Here is a 6,000-nt window from a genome sequence, read left to right as displayed (position 1 = left end):
AGATGCTACCGTCATCCCGGACACCAAACATTTATTTATTATACTCAACATCGCTGTTTTCCACATATTACTTGCAGGAGTAGATCAGTTTATTTTTAATATTATAAATTGGCGCCCTGAAACCACACATCGCGTTATCAGAGACTCTGTATTAATGGCCACGGATCTCTTGAATTTATTTATTGCTGTGTTTGAAATGTATAGAGATGGCAAGTCCAAGGGTTTTACTGTGTACTCGTATCTCAAAAGTCGTGTACGTGTTATTATATCTTCAGTTTTCATTGTTTCTGGTTCATTTCTCTTCTGTGTGCTATTTATGTAGTTAGACTTAATATTCCTTTCAATGGCACTCAAATCTTTCACTTTTTGAAAACAATGTTCGATTGCTGGGACAACGATAGTAAAACTATTGTAGTCTGAGAAATATGCAATTTGATTTGAATTGATTTGTTTGTTTGTTTGTTTATTTATTTGAATACACCGAATCATATTTTCGCTAATTAATTATGCTATTGATTTTCTCTCCCTTGGACACACGAATTCAGTCTGCCGAATTTCTTTCGTAAAGAATGGATGGTCTGTGTTTTATATTTTGTTATATATATATATATATATATATATATATATATATATATATATATATATATATATATATATATATATATATATATATATATATATATATATATATATATATATATATATATATATATGCAATAATTCAGTTTAATTCTGTCACATATTCCCATATGCTGGTATGTTATATTTTTTATATCAAACTCAGAATATAATGATGATAGCATGGCTACAAATCATCATGGAATATATACAGTACTTCTGAGCTTACATTGAATATGAGAATATGCATATATATATATATATATATATATATATATATATATATATATATATATATATATATATAACATACATAAAATGAAAGAAGACGGGTATTATGATGATGATGATGATGATGATGATGATGATGATTATGCTGATGCTGATACTGATGATGATGATGATGATGATGATGATAATGATGATGATGTTGATGATAGCTTGGCTACATTTCATCATTGAATCTGTACAGTACTTCTAAGCTTACATTGAGGTTTTACTTTCGATAGTCTAAGTTTTTGCATGTTCTGAATTGTGATTTATATTCGACTATAAACAGCTTTACCTACAATTTGTTCAAGTTTGACCACATACGCTTTAAAGGCCAATGAAGCAAACCTTTTAGCAATAGTGTTATTTTGTGACTAAAGCCAGAAGGATTATACAGTTAGTTGCAAGTTACCGCTCACGTACTCCGTTTGATACAACTTTAAAACTTGTGAAACTCGTGCATTATTGCATTTCACTAACTTTAATTTGTGTGGACTTGTCATCACCTAGTTGAAATTGACAGGTTGGGGACTATCCCACACACTATCCCAGGGATATGATAGCCATGACATCTGGAGAATATATGCAACTGTCATATTTTGTATCCGCAGTCATTAACAATTGTCAACTGCAAAGACAGCACAGGACAGATGTGAATTACATGGTCAGGCATGACTTCGATTAACTTTTAGCCAATGGCTTCAATGACAGTTTACGTCATCAGACACATTAGCCAATGGAGACTGAGATTTTGGCTATGAATGACATGCTGTATGAGCACATGTTTTCTTATGTAAACCATTGGAAATTTCTTAGTTCTAAGATGGGGAGCAGAGCCTGTAGCAGAGTATATATGTTACCCTAGAGCTTGAGCTAGTGCTTGGGGAGAAAGGCGATGAGACGAGAGGACGAGAGAGCAGAGAACAGCAAGGCGAGGTGAGGCAAGGCGGGCGAGGGGAAGCAGACCAAACTGAACAGTGGGAACAGAGGCCAGTTGGTTCAAGTGTGCAGGTAACGGACATTGGTAGCAGTATTGGGCATCTGGAGACAGTTCAACGGCGTATGGAGTCTTCAGTCGGAGCCAGCTCTACCAATTGTTGTGTAACTGCCATCGCTTCTTTATGTGTACACCCTCGTTCGGACACTATGTTGTTTGCTCAATAACAGCACAGTCAGATAAGTCTTGCCGGCACATATTTTGTTTGAATGTTTATATATAGTCTTTTTATATAGTTAATTAAAGTTGATGTTTACTCATATTTCTGCGTGTCCTGGAGTTCCTTACAGCAAGCCATCCCCACAGATCACATTAAGGGTTCCGTCCCCCCGACTTACCCACAGTTTATGAAAGTGTAGCCTGTAAATCTCAGGCACTGGAATATTCCCAAAATTCAAAATATTGTCTATTCATTCACACAAACATGGTGAAAGATGATTTCACTACAAATGGTGGCAGCGGTGGGATTCATTCTTTGATAAATTAAGGATTGTGATCTGTTTGTGGCTTGTTGTAACCAAGGACATTATTTTTCATCAGATTTTGATGTTTTTGACGACAATTTTTTTAACATTTGAAGTTTTAGGATCTAGTAATAGTGAGTGAAAGAATTAGAGTGTAATTTGTGTGTCTGTTGTATGGAGAGTTTTGTTGTTGTTGATACATTATAACCATTTAAAACTTAGGTCTTCCTAGAAATTAATCGCAACAAATGAATGGGAGAATATGACTGAGGCTGCTATTTGTGAAGTGATGAAAAAGTGAGAGAGGCTGAGGAAGCGAGCAAATATACGGTCGAAGTGTGGACGATCACAGTGGTCTGAGTTTGTGTGTGTACACCCGCGTTCGGACACTAAGTTTGTTTGCTCAATGACAACACAGTCAGATAAGTAATTCTTTTGCCGGCACATATTTTGTTTGAATGTTTATATAGTCTTTTTATATAGTTAATTAAAAGTTGATGTTTTAATTATATTTCTATGTGTCCTGGAGTTTATTACAGCAAGCCATCCCCACATATCACATTAAGGGTTCCGCCCCCCCCCCCGACATAGGTGCCAATGTTTTGACATGTACTTTTGATGTCTGCATGCATTGGTGACGTAAACTTTCATTAAATTCGGAGAAAATGTAGCAAGAAACTTTTTTCATTCAATATTGGTATCTTAAGTGTAGTTTCCCTTGGTTTCTGCATGGTTGTATCAAAAAACCTCAGACCACAAAGTATGAGATTAATAGACATATAATCAGCATACTCGCACATGTCGGACGTTCGACTTGGCTGTCTATACGTTTCATAAAATATTGCTTCTCCGTTGTTGGATTTTATTATCTGATGACTGTAGTACTTCTGTAAATGGTAGGTGCTTTGCATACTGCCTGTGAAACTTTGACCAAACGAACATTATAGCTGGAAAACCGTTCCCAAAATTTCTTGGCTCGTAATTTGCAATTCATAAGTGGGCTGTTGTCTTGCCATTGTCAGGTGATCTCGATCTTTGCCCCAGATGTGAAGAAACACGTTTCCCTAGCCCAGCTACTAGTGGTAGACAAAATGAGAAGAAGCAAAGTGCTACTAATAAGAAGATTAAGAAAACTGAGTCAACACGAAGTGAAACTGACAGGCCCATTATTGTAAATGAACTGTTATGTTTTCTATGGAACAAAATTGATATTTTGCCTAGTGACATGATTATTAAACTGTGTTGATACGTATGAAGATAAAGAGGTCGAACAAGTTAAGAGACTGCTGTTTGAGTCGTGCAATGCTGATAGATCTCGTCTCATTCGCCGCCAAGGACAGAACAAACGAAATAACAACATTCAAGATATGCTAACTTTATTACATGAACTTGATGAAACTGAAGTACCTTGTTTTGTTGCGTTTGATCTATCATGCTTGCCAGGTATTGATATTTCACATATCGATGTCTCTGTACTAATCAAGGAAATTAGAGTATTGCAACATGAGTTGTCCCAGTTAAAGGGAAGTAGATGTCCAGATGAACGCGAAAACCTGAAGGCTGAATTTGCATCTTTGCGACAAGAAATGAATGCGGTGAAAGAATCGATAATAATGATGATAATGATGATAATGATGATGATGATGATGATGATGATATAGTTTGGAAAGTCATAAAGAACACGGACAATGATGCATGTACTGACTCAAGTATGAAGGTGGTAACAATGATATCATGGAACCTTTACAAGTGACCAGATCAGGCAGAGTATGCACAACATGAAAACACGTTTTAGATACTAACTAGATTGTGTATGATTATAAGAGAAAGGTAACTAGCCAGTCTTTTACTGTTTTGTCACTTTACATGTACAAATATTGCCTTCTAACACAGCGTCAAAACCATTTAATTTGTATGTAATACATATAATGGGAATATTGATTAACGTTCAGTATATGTCGGGGGTACGCATTATTGCTTAGATTGCCGCCCTGGATTGCCGTTTTCTTAGGAAAATATCGTACGAATCCTGCTGCTACAAATGTATCAATCTCTATACTAGTAGATATATTCCTTACAGGTAGGAATATATAGTCAAAATGTTCTTATATTTAGTCTGTAGACCAGGAAAACAACACTATAAGAAATATTACACGCCCCTATGCTGCTGACTACGGAACGTAAGAAACCAATCAGCAATAGATTTATAAAACAAAATTCAACTCTCGCATTGATACAGAGTGTGAGATCGATTTGTTCTCACACTTAACTGGCTGTCCCACACTCTCAGCTTCCAGGAACTTGTGAACAAACAGAGCCGGTGAACGGTAACTAAAATTATGGTCATTCTTTACTCAGGACCAGCATTTTGTATAGTTCTACCTTCCAGACAACTCTTTTCGCATACCTAAATGTTAATCGCTCTCTGATCAGACATAAACAAACATTTACGAGAATGTCAACAGATACTATCACACGTAAATTAACAGTTTTGAGAACTGATATAATGTTTGAGCGATCAATTTCGAAGGTAATAACAACGTGTATTTGACGCCGAAACACGTCGTAATGGATGTCAAATGTCAAGCCTGACACGAGCACGACGTACTCGTGACAGGCGTTGGGTACGAGCACGACGTACTCGTGACAGGCGTTGGGTACGAGCACGACGTGCTCGTGACCGGCGTCTGTCAGCAGACTCGGCAAAAAAAAATTGAAAAAAAGTTGAAAACAAAGTTGAAAAACTTTAACAAAAAATATATTTTGACTTTCAATTACATATAATCCTTAAACAAAATTCTGGTTTGACGAAAAATAAAACAATAATCTCAAAAATATGAAAACTTGTTTGAATTAAATAATGTTAACATGGAATAAAAGTGTGGATTCCATCGAAAAACAACACCTAATTAACGGTTAACATTAGTTTGCAACTACGAAAAATATAAAATACTATAGCTAAAATAAAATAATACTTTTGGCCTGAACGGCTTGCCATAACCATGCTATTCTTACTATTATGTTTATTTAACCCCACAATTAATATTTTGTCCCAGATTTGACCTATCACTACAGTTTTTAAAGTACTACGGTATTTTAGAAGATTCAAGTAATGGTTATTTCCCATCACTGTATTTGTGTTGTAATTCAGAAATAACAACGATTTCAAAATACCCAACGTTTGAACTCAATTGATCATACTGAAAGCTGTACGATCAGTGGTAGCTAAAGGTAACGGTGTAAACCGTACAGGTATAAGCTTACTACTAGCTAGGTACATACATAAGAACACAATGCAAAAACCATTTTCCCCAAATAGTGGAAATCTAACATCACAAAACCTAAAATTCTGGTAAAATGACTTTTATGTAAGTGATAACACCATTTTTTCTATATTATGATATAATTTTCCCTATTACACTTACCAAAATGAAATATTTACATTGAACGACACTATCTTCCCCGTCAACGCCTCTGCGAATCTGAATAAGTGAGCACATAGTTTAATAACCGTATAAACTCAGTCTGTGTCACGTGACATTATAGACTTGTCCAGTTGCATGTTCCATTTCAATGGAGACAAAAGGGGGAATTCGAAAAGATTTCATGTGTGTGTGTGTGTGTGTGTGTGTGTGTGTGTCTGTACAGCCT

The sequence above is a fragment of the Glandiceps talaboti genome, chromosome 3, assembly GCF_964340395.1.
Source record: "Glandiceps talaboti chromosome 3, keGlaTala1.1, whole genome shotgun sequence".
NCBI lineage: Eukaryota > Metazoa > Hemichordata > Enteropneusta > Spengelidae > Glandiceps > Glandiceps talaboti.
This window is presented reverse-complemented; position numbering follows the sequence as displayed.